The sequence below is a fragment of the Cygnus olor genome, chromosome 1 (assembly GCF_009769625.2).
Source record: "Cygnus olor isolate bCygOlo1 chromosome 1, bCygOlo1.pri.v2, whole genome shotgun sequence".
NCBI lineage: Eukaryota > Metazoa > Chordata > Aves > Anseriformes > Anatidae > Cygnus > Cygnus olor.
In genome coordinates, this window is record NC_049169.1 from 23,574,699 (window position 1) to 23,590,884 (window position 16,186).

Sequence of the window (16,186 nt, forward strand, 5' to 3'; positions counted from 1 at the left end):
ATGATTATCTGATTATGAAAAGCATGTGCATTTTTTGCACATTTTGGTTTTGTACTCTGCAGATTCTTCTGCCTTTTTCCTCAAGGTATGCCTGCCAAGGACCCAGATAAGTGTTATTCCACATGTGTAGATTGTTAATATTCCCATTTTTAGGACAAAGGTTTTGAGGAGATTCATATCTAAAACCTTTTCCTGTGAACTCACCCACTCAGTTTTTAACAGAGGTCTTTGCAAAGCAAGTGTACACAACTCCATGGAGTGGGTTGGAGGTCTTAACGTAGACTGTGACAACACGTGCTTACAATATTTTTCACATCCCCAAATCTTTTGTGAACAAACTATTGAAGTTTATTCAATAATGGATTTCACAAGTCTTCTTGATCATCCAGTGCTGTGATTGCTAGAACACCTTAAAAACTCTCACGTTACGTGCCTACCACACACCCTGCTGTAGGTCAGTGAGCTTCCCAGCAGGCTGTTGGTCACAGGAAAACACATCCATCTCTCAGACTCCCACTCCAGTAGTTATCAAATCAGCCTGTGCAGCCAATATGAAAACATGTCCATCACTCCGATACCCCCCACCCTAGAGCAATCTGCAAGGGCTTCAAGCAGTTGTGAAGTTTCCCAGTCTCCTACTTCAAAAGGTGGTAACGTATGCAGGGAAGGAATGGCTTGACATTTGAAAGTGACCTTAAAAAGAGTTTTATCACATGGCAGGCTAAGGTGAAAGCGAATAAAAGTGTTTACTTGCTAAGCACAAAACAGACAGCACCATTTGCAAAATACAAACCCATGAATGTGCAGAAATGAAATGAGCATGTATTTATAAGTTATTGTTGTGGTTTAGCCCGGCTGGCAGTCAAACACCACACAGCCGTTCGCTCACCCTCCCCCCTCCCTCTCCGGGATGGGGGAGAGAAACGGGAAAGTGAAGCCTGTGAGTTGAGATAAAGACAGTTTATTAAGACAGGGAAAAGAATAACAACAATAATAATAATAATAATAGTATTAATAGTAATAATGTGTACGAAATAAGTGATGCACAATGCAATTGCTCACCACCCGTTGACCGATGCCCAGCCTATCCCCGAGCAGCCGGCCACCCCTCCACCCCGGCTAGCCACCCCTATATATTGTTCAGCATGACGTCAGATGGTATGGAATACCCCTTTGGCCAGTTTGGGTCAGCTGTCCTGGGTCTGTCCCCTCCCAGCTTCTGCTGCATCCCTAGCCTGCTCGCTAGCAGGACAGAGAGAGGCTGAAAAGTCCTTGGCTTGGTGTAAGCACTGCTCTACAACAATTAAAACATCAGCATGTTATCAGCGCTGTTCTCATCCTAATCCAAAACATAGCACCCTGCCAGCTACTAGGAGGCAAATTAACTCTGTCCTAACTGAAACCAGGACAGATATCCACCCCTTATTCCATACCATTTATGTCATGCTCAGGTTACACTCTTTCCAATACTTTCTAATTAATCACCATTTTCATCTATGATATATAGCAACCATGGTAGCGGTGACATACAGTGTTATATGATGATTAACATATTATAATTCAACTCATGGGCTATTCTCACCCAGTATTAGGTCCCCTTGAGGTACACACCGGACCTCCCCATTCTCTTGCATTACCCACCAAGTGCATCCAGGTCCCCGAGCAAAAGCAATCCCACGAATGGGCTTGCCTTTTCCTGAGGCGGGAGTAGCCCAGACTGTCTTACCCAGCATGTTTCTTACGTGCACTACAGGAACTTTATCCCCTTCTACAGTGCGTAACAGGTTTGATTGGGCAGGTCCAGCTCGGTTGGCAGATCCTCTAGTATTGACTAACCAGGTGGCCTTTGCCAGATGTGTTTCCCAATTTTTGAATGTCCCAGCACCCATTGCTTTCAGTGTAGTCTTTAACAGTCCATTGTATCGTTCAACTTTCCCGGAGGCTGGTGCATGATAAGGGATGTGATACACCCACTCAATACCATGTTCTTTGGCCCAAGTGTCTATAAGGTTGTTTCGGAAATGAGTCCCATTGTCTGACTCAATTCTTTCTGGGGTGCCATGTCGCCATAGGACTTGCTTTTCAAGGCCCAGGATAGTGTTCTGGGCGGTGGCATGGGGCACAGGATATGTTTCCAGCCATCCGGTGGTTGCTTCCACCATTGTAAGTACGTGGCGCTTGCCGTTGCGGGTTTGGGGGAGTGTGATGTAATCAATCTGCCAGGCCTCTCCATATTTGTATTTCAGCCATCGTCCTCCATACCAGAGAGGCTTTGACCGTTTGGCTTGTTTAATTGCAGCACATGTTTCACAATCATGAATAACCTGTGCTATAGTGTCCATGGTCAGGTCCACCCCTCGGTCACGAGCCCATCTGTATGTTGCATCTCTACCTTGATGGCCTGAGGTGTCATGGGCCCATCGGGCTATAAATAATTCACCTTTATGTTGCCAGTCCAGGTCCACCTGAGCCACTTCAATCTTAGCAGCCTGATCCACCTGCTGGTTGTTTTGATGTTCTTCAGTAGCCCGATTCTTGGGCACATGAGCATCTACATGGCGTACCTTTACAACCAGGTTCTCTACCCGGGCAGCAATATCTTGCCACAATGCAGCAGCCCAGATGGGTTTGCCCCGGCGTTCCCAGTTGTTCTGCTTCCATTGTTGTAGCCACCCCCACAGGGCATTTGCTACCATCCATGAATCAGTATAGAGATAGAGAACTGGCCACTTTTCTCGTTCAGCAATATCTAAGGCCAGCTGAACGGCTTTCACTTCTGCAAACTGACTCGATTCACCTTCTCCCTCAGCAGCTTCTGCAACTCGTCGTGTAGGACTCCATACAGCAGCTTTCCATCTCCGATGCTTTCCCACAATACGACAGGACCCATCAGTGAACAGGGCATATTTCTTCTCATTTTCTGGTAGCTTGTTGTACAGTGGGGCTTCTTCAGCACGGACTACCTCCTCCTCTGACGATATCCCAAAGTACTTGCCTTCTGGCCAGTCCATAATCACTTCCAGGATTCCTGGGCGACTGGGGTTTCCTATTCGAGCCCGCTGAGTAATCAGTGCAACCCACTTGCTCCATGTAGCATCAGTTGCATGATGTGTAGAGGGGACCCTTCCTCTGAACATCCAACCCAGTACCGGCAGTCGGGGTGCCAGGAGGAGCTGCGCTTCAGTACCGACCACTTCCGAAGCAGATCGAACTCCTTCATATGCTGCCAATATCTCCTTTTCGGTTGGAGTATAGCGGGCCTCAGATCCTCGGTATCCCCGACTCCAAAACCCCAGGGGTCGACCTCGAGTTTCCCCAGGTTCTTTCTGCCAGAGGCTCCAGGTGGGGCCATTCTCCCCGGCTGCGGTGTAGAGCACATTCTTTACATCTGGTCCTGTTCGGACTGGCCCAAGGGCTACTGCATGAACTATTTCTTGTTTAATTTGTTCAAAGGCTTGTCGTTGCTCAGGGCCCCATTCAAAAGCATTCTTCTTACGAGTTACTTGGTAGAGCGGGTTTACAATCAGACTGTAATTTGGAATATGCATTCTCCAAAACCCCACGACACCTAGGAAAGTTTGTGTTTCCTCCTTGCTAGTTGGTGGAGACATAGCTGTTATTTTGTTGATCACATCCATTGGAATTTGACGACGTCCATCTTGCCATTTTATTCCTAAAAACTGGATCTCTCGTGCAGGTCCTTTAACTTTATTTTGTTTTATGGCAAAACCGGCCTTCAGAAGGATTTGGACTATTTTCTTCCCTTTCTCAAAAACTTCCTCTGCAGTGTCACCCCACACAATGATGTCATCGATGTACTGCAGGTGTTCAGGAGCCTCCCCCTGCTCCAGCGCAGACTGGATCAGACCATGGCAAATGGTAGGGCTATGTTTCCACCCCTGGGGCAGCCGATTCCAAGTATATTGGACTCCCCTCCAAGTGAAAGCAAACTGTGGCCTGCACTCTGCTGCTAGAGGGATGGAGAAAAATGCATTAGCAATATCAATTGTGGCATACCACTTGGCTGCCTTTGATTCCAGTTCGTACTGGAGTTCTAGCATGTCCGGCACTGCAGCACTCAGTGGTGGCGTGACTTCGTTCAGGCCACGATAGTCCACTGTTAGTCTCCACTCACCATTAGACTTTCGCACTGGCCATATGGGACTATTAAAAGGTGAATGGGTCTTGCTGATCACTCCTTGGCTCTCCAGTTGACGAATTAGCTCGTGGATGGGAATCAGGGAGTCTCGGTTGGTGCGATATTGCCGCCGGTGCACGGTTGTGGTAGCGATTGGCACTTGCTGTTCTTCAACCCTCAGCAACCCCACAACAGAAGGGTCCTCTGAGAGACCGGGCAAGGTAGACAACTGTTTAATGTCCTCTGTCTCTAAGGCAGCTATGCCAAAAGCCCAGCGGAACCCTTTTGGGTCCTTGAAATATCCTCTTCTAAGATAGTCTATGCCAAGGATGCACGGAGCATCCGGGCCAGTCACAATACGGTGCTTTTGCCACTCATTTCCGGTTAGACTCACTTCAGCTTCCAATACAGTTAACTGCTGGGATCCCCCTGTCACGCCATAAATACAGATGGGCTCTGGCCCTTTACAGCTGGATGGCATTAGAGTACATTGTGCACCGGTGTCTACTAGAGCCTTATACTTCTGTGCGTCAGACGTGCCAGGCCATCGAATCCACACAGTCCAATAAACTCGGTTGTCCCTTTCCTCCCCCTGGCTGGAGGCAGGGCCCCTCTAGTCCTGGTCAGAATCTTCATTTCTGTGTTTAAAAGACTGCCTGCTAGAAGTTGGAGCAGCAAACTTTTCAGAGAACCCCTTTCTCCCGATTGTTTTCTTTTGCAACTCACGTACCCGTGCCTCTAGGGTCTCAGTAGATTTTCCATCCCATTTTCTCATGTCCTCTCCATGGTCACGTAGGTAAAACCACAGGGTGGTGCGGGGTGTGTACCCACCATATTGTCTTCTTTGCATGGATGCACGTTTACCCCTAATAGCTGAGACGCTGGTTTGTACAGGTGGGGAAGAAAATACACTCTCTTTAAGTTGCTGGACCTCTTCAAAAAGTTTCTCCAAAGTATTCTCTTTTAGTTGGTGGCCACTGGTTTGTTCAGGTGGGGGGGAAGATAAATTCTCTTTAAGTTGGTGGAACTCTTCAGAGAGTTTCTCCACAGCCGAGACGCAGGCCTGTAGGGAAGAGGAGAGATTTCCTTCGTACTCCCGGAGTTGTTTAGCCATGTCACCCACTGTGGGATCTTCACCGTTTTTCCAGGTTATTATTGCCAATGTGCTGGCCCATGTTGATGGTGCATTCCGTACAAACTTCCGCCATATGGGTCGAGTACACTGGACTTCATCTGGATCTGTGGATGTTTGTGCATCGTTTAAGTCCTTATAAATTACTTCCCGTACGGCTAATTCCCTCAGGTACTGAATTCCCTTCTCCATGGTGGTCCACTTGACTGGTACACATACAAGTTCTTCCTTGTAGGGATACCTTCCCTTCACAGCTAACAGGAGATGCCTCCAGAGGCTGTGAGATCGTGCTCCATCTCCAATTGCTTTGTCAATGCTTGCATCTCTAGCAAGGGATCCCAACCGCTTGGCTTCCCTGCCCTCTAATTTCACACCATTGGCTCCAGTGTCCCAGCACCGGAGCAGCCAGGTGACAAGCTGTTCACCTATACAGCGACCAAAATCTTTTCGCACATCTCGTAGCTCACGCTGGTATAGGGTTCGGGTAGTTACTGTTGACTTACTGACATCCTCATCCTCATCTTCATCCTCCTGCACACTTGATGGCCCAGCCTCGTCTTCTCCAGACCCAGACTTAGCAGAAGACTTTCTGCGTTCTAAACGACCTGAGTCTCTATACCACTTTTTCACCTTTTCTACAGGGGCAACTTGCACTGCTACAGCTCGCCTCTCCGACCCAGCCACAGGGTCTGCCACAGGGGTTGGAGTACCCTCTGCAGGGTCAACTTGCACTGCTACAGTTCGTTTCTCCGACCCAGCCACAGGGTCTGCCACAGGGGTTGGAGTACCCTCTGCAGGGTCAACTTGCACTGCTACAGTTCGTTTCTCTGACCCAGCCACAGGGTCTGCCACAGGGGTTGGAGTACCCTCTGCAGGGGCAACTTGCACTGCTACAGTTCGTTTCTCTGACCCAGCCACAGGAGTGGGAATGGCTGCGGGAGCTGGAGCCGGAATGGCTGCGGGAGCTGGAGCCGGGACGGCTGCGGGAGCTGGAACGGCTGCGGGAGCTGGAGCCGGGACAGCTGCGGGAGCTGGAGCCGGAACGGCTGCGGGAGCTGGAATGGCTGCGGGAGCTGGAGGCGGGACAGCTGCGGGAGCTGGAGCCGGAACGGCTGCGGGAGCTGGAGCCGGGACGGCTGCGGGAGCTGGAGCCGGGACAGCTGCGGGAGCTGGAACGGCTGCGGGAGCTGGAACGGCTGCGGGAGCTGGAGCCGGGACAGCTGCGGGAGCTGGAGCTGGAACGGCTGCGGGAGCTGGAGCCGGGACGGCTGCGGGAGCTGGAACGGCTGCGGGAGCTGGAACGGCTGCGGGAGCTGGAGCCGGGACAGCTGCGGGAGCTGGAGCCGGGACGGCTGCGGGAGCTGGAGCTGGAGTGGCTGCAGGAGCCGGGACTGGAACGGCCGCAGGGTCTGTCACTAGGTTGATAGTAGCATCAATTGCAGCTCGATAGGCACAAGCCAGACCCCAGCACGCCACAGTGATTTGTGTCACTTTGGAACTGCCAGAGTCATGACACCTTTTTTTCAAGCATTCTACCAGTTTTTTAGGATTTTGCAGTTGTTCAGGGGTGAATGTCCAAAACACTGGAGGTGCCCACTGCCCTAGAAACCTGCCCATATCCTCCCACACTCCCTGCCACTCGCAAATATCCCGCCTCAAGACAGATCTCCGGATGAGATTCCTAAGTAGTTGTTTAACCTTAAACAAAACCTGAAGCGCATTCAGGAGACATAACAACAAGAACATGCTGGTCTGAGTATCCCAAGGATATTCAACATCTTGGAGAGCTACCGTAACTAGCTCGGGGGATAAGAGGGTGGTGAAGGAGGAAGGGAGAGTGAACAGGTAGGAAAAAATATCTTCCCCTGTCCCCTCCAGAGACTGACTCCCTGATGAAAAAAGGCAATAGGTGTAATTGCTAATAGTTTCTGAGATATGGTTTCCGAAGTATAGAGTCGACGACAGTGCTGAGTACAAATACCAGGTTAGAGTCATGACCAGATACTTCATCATTTCATAAGCCATCGTTACACCACACAGTACCATAACAATCTTAAACCAGGGCCCGGAAAGGGTAAACAGCACGACAGGGAGCACATACAGAAAGTAACTTGCTATAAAACTCAATTTGGGAAACAGGCACAGCAGACTTGAGATTAAGGCAATCAACATTGTGACTAGCAACTATTAAGCAGGTCGAATACTTATACCAATTTTAGTTTAACACACTCTGGTCAAATCTGTCGATATCTCAACCCTTCGAGCCCCACGTTGGGCGCCAAATGGGCTGTTGTGGTTTAGCCCGGCTGGCAGTCAAACACCACACAGCCGTTCGCTCACCCTCCCCCCTCCCTCTCCGGGATGGGGGAGAGAAACGGGAAAGTGAAGCCTGTGAGTTGAGATAAAGACAGTTTATTAAGACAGGGAAAAGAATAACAACAATAATAATAATAATAATAGTATTAATAGTAATAATGTGTACGAAATAAGTGATGCACAATGCAATTGCTCACCACCCGTTGACCGATGCCCAGCCTATCCCCGAGCAGCCGGCCACCCCTCCACCCCGGCTAGCCACCCCTATATATTGTTCAGCATGACGTCAGATGGTATGGAATACCCCTTTGGCCAGTTTGGGTCAGCTGTCCTGGGTCTGTCCCCTCCCAGCTTCTGCTGCATCCCTAGCCTGCTCGCTAGCAGGACAGAGAGAGGCTGAAAAGTCCTTGGCTTGGTGTAAGCACTGCTCTACAACAATTAAAACATCAGCATGTTATCAGCGCTGTTCTCATCCTAATCCAAAACATAGCACCCTGCCAGCTACTAGGAGGCAAATTAACTCTGTCCTAACTGAAACCAGGACAGTTATCCTGTCCTTGAGTAAGCAGTTTAGCAAATTATTTAGTTCTGATATTTTTCACCACAACAGCCCTTCACACCCTGCTGTGAACCACTCTAAATTGATGCTGAAGCTCACTAATATGTTATATCTTGCATTTAAACTTAAAGTGCATCTACTACTCTCTATGTGTGTGCATGCATGTATTTTTATATATGCATATATGGACCTAAGTCTGCTGCTTTAGACCAACAGCAGATAGGACAGTAACCAATCAGTTTGGAACAATAACGTTTGTGGTGGACTGTCCCTGAACCCTGTCTTTGAGGATGGGGGACAAGGGGACAAAGGCCCGTTTTTCCCCAGTTTTTCTCCCCTTCCCTCCCTTCAGTTAATTCTTTTTCTCAGACGGACCCTGCTCAATATCATTATCCTCAGAGAAACGCACCATCCATCTCACTTCATCAAGTTCGGCTGCCTTTTGCCAATTGCCTATCATCCTTGGGAAGCAGCTGATAGTACCATTCCCAGAAGGAAGGAAAAAGCTCTAGGATTAATTACTCTCCAGTTAAGTGCAGAAAACACATTTGCTGTGACATATTTATCATCTCACAGCGTTCAAAATGGCTAACATCTTGCACTCTAGATGAAAAGCCAGGGACTATGCTAAGAAGCTTGTATCTCCTTTCAGATGCAGTAGAGTGGGGATGATAGGGAGGGGCTGAAAGAAGGAAGGTGGAAGTAGAGAAGGGTAATCACAGTTTCCCAGCAGATTTTTGTGTACAACATTGTGGGACAAATGAAGGACTTGATTCATGTTTTGCTCAGGTGCACCTCTTTATTCTTTGCAAACATCACAGTAAAATTGAGTCTTGTGGACAGTCTAAAGCCATTGCCCTATTTTCATTAAAAACAGGAGGAATCTTCCCACTGATCTCCACACACTTTGTCTGAAACCTTAGAGATCTGTTGCCCAGATCTGTTGGATTTAAGTCTAGCAGACAGAGGTTAGCCAAGGAGACAACCCGTGGCTCAATCACTTCGCAGCCTAGTGTATTAACTTAAATTGCCACCCATTCCTTTGGGTGTAATACCCAGGGTGTGATGCAGGGCTACTGCCTTTCCAGTACCTCTGAGGACATTGACTTTCGTGGAGAGGTGGAGTGAAGCACTCAGCCAAAGAGCTTCCTCAGCTGCAACAGCAACCCGAAAACAGCAGTGGAGATCACGAATGAGAGGCCAGGAAGATGGAACCCCCTGTGACATTAGGGGAGCTCTACATACAGGAGTGGCACAGGGGAAGGGCAGGTAGCAGTAAGTGAAGCAGACAAATGAGCATCATTAGTGAACAACACAGAAAATAAAGAAAAAAAAAGTGAAGCTAGATGAAAGGGATGAGGGAAACAGTCACATAAATCTTCACCCCTGTTGTGGTTTAGCCCGGCTGGCAGCCAAACACCACACAGCCGTTCGCTCACCCTCCCCCCTCCCTCTCCGGGATGGGGGAGAGAAACGGGAAAGTGAAGCCTGTGAGTTGAGATAAAGACAGTTTATTAAGACAGGGAAAAGAATAACAACAATAATAATAATAATAATAGTATTAATAGTAATAATGTGTACGAAATAAGTGATGCACAATGCAATTGCTCACCACCCGTTGACCGATGCCCAGCCTATCCCCGAGCAGCCGCCCCCCCCCCCCCCCCCCGGCTAGCCACCCCTATATATTGTTCAGCATGACGTCAGATGGTATGGAATACCCCTTTGGCCAGTTTGGGTCAGCTGTCCTGGGTCTGTCCCCTCCCAGCTCCTGCTGCATCCCTAGCCTGCTCGCTAGCAGGACAGAGAGAGGCTGAAAAGTCCTTGGCTTGGTGTAAGCACTGCTCTACAACAATTAAAACATCAGCATGTTATCAGCGCTCTTCTCATTCTAATCCAAAACATAGCACCCTGCCAGCTACTAGGAGGAAAATTAACTCTGTCCTAACTGAAACCAGGACAACCCCCTTTGTGTGTTATATGGATTTGCATGATTGTTACTTTTGAGAGTTTTTTTCTTTTCCTGAAGAGTAATCTGTCAGTTATCATTAGCCCCTGGACCAGTGAGCCTAAGATGGCACTGATGACCTCTAATTCCCTTCCCTGAAAGGTGTGAACCCTGTGCTTCAGATTGTACACAGCATGTTTCTCTTCTTACATTATCTGATAAACCTGACTGGCTATACTTGATGCCAAATAAAGGACTCAAGCCCCAGAAAGTGTAGATGTGACTCCACTACCTTCAGCGGAGCTTCACTAATTTATAACATCTCAGTCTCGGGCATTGAATTTTATTACCATAAAAACCAAAGATTTTACTTTTTTAAAGACTTAAGGTACAACAGTTAAACGTAGTTAAAACTCTCCAATACAAATATCAGTGCATTTTGTTCTGTGTAGCGTAGAAATACTCCTGCTGTTCCCTAATCTTTCATCTCTTGTTTTAGACATTGATTTATTAGTTTACAGCTTCGGTAAATTGAGAAAGCCTGATGCTCAGACTTCTTATGTCTGACTTTTGAGCCTCATTTCTCAAATGTACTCTATAGTTATTCTGACAATTATGCTAGATTTAATTAGAAATTGGTTCTCCAAAAGTTCAAATACTGCATTATTATTTTGTTACTGTTTACCTCTCTTGTGCTAAGTTCAACATAGTCTGAACTACAACTTTGAACATTGTTTTGGTACATGTAAGGCCGTGTGACAACTTTGACTTTACGGTCAATGAAAATCAATTAATGCACATTAGTAAGAAAATTCGTAGAAAAGCAAAATCCTTTTGAATGATAATCCTTCCCCTCAATAAAACCTTCCTTGCTCCACAAATCTTGCAATTCTCCTTTTTTCATAGAGACATGTAAACCCACTTGTATTTTGTGATGATCGTATAAAGGCAAAAAAGGCTTTAATGACCTTTATATAATTTGACTTCAAACAAACACTCAAAAGGCACTTTTTAAGCAAAGAAATTGCAAATACATATGGAATAAATTGCTAGATCTCGTTAGCAGTATCTTTAAAATGTAAGCCATAAATGTATTCCATGTTCTTTCCTCGTTGCTATATTACAAAATATTTACAGAAAGAATGGTTGGTTCTGGCCCTATAGATCTTTCTGTGGAGACTTTGTTAAATATTGCTTTCCTGAAGAGCTGAAGATACAAATCTACCTGCACTTACAGGCCATTCAGCTCTGATTTTTGTGTAATTGATGCAAATGAAGCATGTAATAGTGTTTTGTCAACTGCATGAAAAATGGCTTTAGGACATTCTAGTTATAGGAGAGAGAATTAAGAGAATCTGAGACATTAAAGAAGGTTAAGAAAATGTTAGTTGATTTAATTCTTCCAACACAAAAAATACTTGCCTTGTGTACCTCCAGGCCTGAATGGTTATGTTAACCTCACCTTTTGGCAGGTAAATACCTTCACCTCCTAGAGGACACAAGTAGACCTAGCATATTAGCAGCTGATGGATGACACCTAGAACAGGCCATGTGCATTTGTTACTGGCTGTGGGCAGAATACAAAGCACTTCTGGGTGTTAGGCACATATTTAAACATTGTTATATTAACTGGACAGTATCCCCAAGCACAGAGATTTTATGTTACATACATTTCTTTTTCATTTAGTGCATTTACAAGAGAGGCAGCCACTGAACCCTAATGTTGAAACTCACAATTCATAAGGTCTCAGATGTTCAGTACAGGCTGGGTCATAAACACTGAGAAAATCTGAGTGCAGGGGAAGTCTGTTAGAGTCAAAGATGTAGAAGCTGAGGTAATAAAAAGGTTAAATACTGGAATACCTTACTTCCTCACAAGCAAAATTTATACTTGTGTTTAACGAGGTTCTTGGTCCAATATGGCTGTACCATGCAGCCTTCAAAACAAGCAGCATGCTGCAAACTTGCATTCCTTGTCCTTAATAATTGAGAAATAGCTTTAAATACCAGCAGTGCACATGCCTGCTTTTGCATTGAAGGATGGATTAGGGAAGTGTATTGATTTGTTTTCCACTTCAGTGAAAACACTTTCCACGCAATCTATAGATAACAATGAGCAAAGAGTCAGGCAATGCTGCTTAACAAACCCACTTACTTTAAGTGCACTTAACTGTAAATACCTTATTCCTGAAAAAGTATACTGCCTACATAGATGTATCATAATGCTTCAATTTTTGAAACTGGAAGGCAGATGAGCTACCTCCTCAGGGACCATTTTGTGAAATTATGCGCACTAGGTGCAATCTAGTCCACTCACTGTCAAAAAAAAAAAAAAAAAAAAAAAAAAGCATTTTCTAAAGGCATGTCTGTGAGCCCTAGGGAGAGTCTCATCTGGAAGCAAGGATTAAGTATTCAGAGATGACAGAAAAATCACCTCCCTCTTTCTTCAGCTCACGAGTGCAGGCCTTCAACTCCATCACAGCAGGTGCTGGACACTGCAGCACAACCCATAAAGAGCAGAATCACCCAGAGCAGCGGTTCTCAAATGAAGGCTTAGCTGCCCAAAGAAATATTTGAATGGCTGCTAGGTCCTACATCTCATCCACACTACCATGGCCTTGGAGAGCCATTAGGAAAATCCGTGCAGAGGCGGCTCACCATTCTGAATGGTCTTTTCAGTGCAAATACAAAAGCACACGCTGACAGCCTCCTCCGGAGGGGTAAGTCCACCAGCCCACTCCCAACTGCAGGAGGGCAGAGCAAGTACCACTCAACGGCACAGGACCGTCTGTCCACCTTCTTTAAAGCTGTCCTGCAACATCTTGAGGACATAGACAGTGGTCCCAGCCCCTTCCTTCAGCAGCCTGGGCACACTCCCATGCCAGTAACATGTGCCTGCAAGCAGAAATTTGCTCAGCATTTACCAGAGCCGGTAGGCTCCTGCCAGCGTACCCCAGAATCTTTGCTGGGAAAACTATAAATGTGTCTTGCAGTCTGAAGGCATTTGAGTAAGCCAAATCCACAGGAAGGAGTTCTGCACAGACACTCTATAGACTGACATGTACAGACAGACTTGAGGCATGGCCTTGAAACCACAGGGCAGAAAACTGATAGCCAGAAGCCAGCCCTCGCCCGCATCTCACCTCCCTCGTGTGCTTTTAAACTGTGAGGTTATGGCCTGAGCTAGGTGGAGTTTATCGTGCAGCGCCTTGCAGGATCACCGTGTGCATCCTGCAGACCAGGCTGCATCATAGCCAGAGGCAGAAGAGCCTGGTTGGAGGTGCCAGCCAAGGGTACAGCCTGTTCTGCTCCACAAGCTTCTAAACATTTTGGGTAGCTATACACAATTCTTGTATTTGTTCCGTCGGCATGCTCGAAAGTCGCGTGACAGTCGGTATGAACACCCTGTCCTCACGCACAGAACAAAGACACTCAATTTGGTATGCTGCTCAGGTGACTGAAGTACCAGTGTTTTACAAAGTGGCTTATTCAGGAACAAATTATGTATGTGTCACAGCTCTCCACAATAAATGTAGAAAGTTTTATAGTGCATTTGATAAATCCTTGACTTTTTTTTTTTTTTTTTTTGTATCATTTAACTAAAATTTTATGTTCAGGATTGCTTTCTACAATACACAATGCAAATGAAAAAGAAATGTGGGAAAAATTACATCCCTAAGCAGAAAATAAATAAATAAATAAATAAATAAATAAAATTTGCTGGGTTTAAAACAGATGGGTTGTACCTGATGCTTCTATATAGCCCTGGGTGACAAGTTACACTATTCCTACGCTTGGAGCAAGAAATAAGGGAGAGGAAACATGTCTGTATGGCTGTTGCACTGATACTGTTTTAGGGCTCTTGGCGTTGTGGGTCTGGCGTTATTAGCTGTGCCTGAACAGAAGGTTAGTCCAGCTTCCACAGCCACCCACATGCCCCGGCACTGCTCTCTTCCCATGGCCTGGAGGACATTGTGCATGGAGGTCCCTCCCTTCTTCCGAAACACACCTGATGTGGGAGGAGAAGGCCTGTGACCCCTTCAAGTAGCTTTTCTGCCATATTGTCCCCAGTGGTCTAGACCTCTGTAATACTTTATGGCCATGTGTGGTCTCAGAAATAGGATGTCAGAGCTGACAGTCAGCCACAATCCATCCTTCCCGCAAGGCTATTGAGTGTGACAGTAAACACTCACCCTGAGCTAAGGCCGTTTTGAAAGATCACTTGAAGGCAAGTCGCTGAAAAACACACAGGCTGTTTCAAATGGAAACAGTGAGACCGGCGCCTGTGTTGATTTGCCCTAGCTTCAGATACAAGGTCACACAGTAGGAGAAAAGAAAAAAGGAGTAAAGAAAAAACAAACAAACAAACAACAAAAAAAAAACTAAAACTGAAAAACAGCACGTGTTGTATAATGGAATGATTTTAATAACAAAATCACTCATTCTGCCCTCTTATTCACAGAGATTCATTCAGCCAGCCTGGAACCTAACCTTTTCCCTCCACAGATTGTCTTTACTTTATGTTGGTACTCAGTAATGTGCATACCACATACGGGAAGTTAACTTCTTCGGTCCTCGCCCAGAGAAAAACTACATGAAGCAAAGCAAGGGAAGGATAGGAGCCAGCACTGCTTTTCTCACCAGTGCCGGTTCCAGTCAGCCAGCACTGACAGATCTTGTTTCCACCCCAGAAACTTCCTGCAGCAAAGGAGCATGGCAGGTCCACAGTAAGGAGCAACGCAGTAAGATCTGACATGAGCTCCTGACAGAAGCACTACCTTGTATGCCACGTTAGTAGGTCAGAAGGATGAGGCAGTACTGTCAAAAGGCACAACTAAGGAAGGATAAAGACCAATGATAAAGAAGTGGCTCCTCTTTTGTGTTTTATGCAAAATGACTGCAATTCCAGTCACTACCTTTTGCAATAGCTCTGCTACTTCAGAAGACCACGAGCAACAAGTGTTCAAAATTTATCAGCTTACTCATCTAATGTTGTTTTCTTCAGCATACAATATGTCACTAGATGGATTACTCATCACATTTTTGAAAGTCTTCTCCAACATCCTATTTCAGTTAACATCCACTAATTTTATGGAGCACTGAGCGCTTAACACAGTCAAATTATTTTCATGGAGCTACTAGAAAAATTAGCCCCCCTGGCCACAGCTCCACAGGTGATAATAAACAAGTGCTATACCTTGCCTATCGTGCTTACAGCAACATTCCTGTGACACTTGAGAAAGATTTTATCAAGGCTGCTCAGCAGTTGCTTTAAGCAGCTTATCAGAGCCACTACCCAAAAAGCATCCTCAGACTCAATAAAAAAAGTTACTATTTTTATAGTTCATGCATTTAATTACAAGAACCGCATAAGCTACTTAGAACTGTTAATGCTTACAGCACTGTTCATCTACCACATTTTTAGACCAGTATCTCAGAACTTTGCCCCCCTTCATCTGCAAGTGTCCTTGAAACACTTGGCCACTGAGAAACTATCTTGTATAATTTTTAAGTCTATCTACTATTAGTTGACAAGAACTTTTCAGATTTAATAGAATTTCCAAACTCACAGAATTCCCAACAGAGTGTTTCTAAGTGACGCACTCAGATGCAGGTATCTGTAAGATGTTAGCAATGTATCAAAATGTAAAAGTAAATTACTCCTTTAACCTGTTAAAGAGAACTGATTCTACTTCAAAGCCTAGATATACTGGAAAATTCTGCAAGGTTCAGGAATGAAATTAGTAGTCCAGAAGCAAACTGAAAATTACTTCAAGCACAATAAAAATGCTAGGAAATACATGAGTTTTGGGGGCAACGATGTCAGTTGGTCCATACAAAAAAGATGCACGTGCTCTCACCTGCTCTGTTAGAGAGAGACAAACTTCCGCTGCAGCCCCAGACTTTCCTCTCCCAACAGAGGACAACATTGTCTAGAATTAATGTTTTTTTTCAATTCCCAAAGAATATTCATATGAACCATTTACCTTTGTGACTAGAAAAACTAGATAACTGCAGACACATAACTTCAGAAATAACTTCTCACCAACTGGAGTATTTGAAAGTGATCTGATTAACAGCATTCTGGCAATT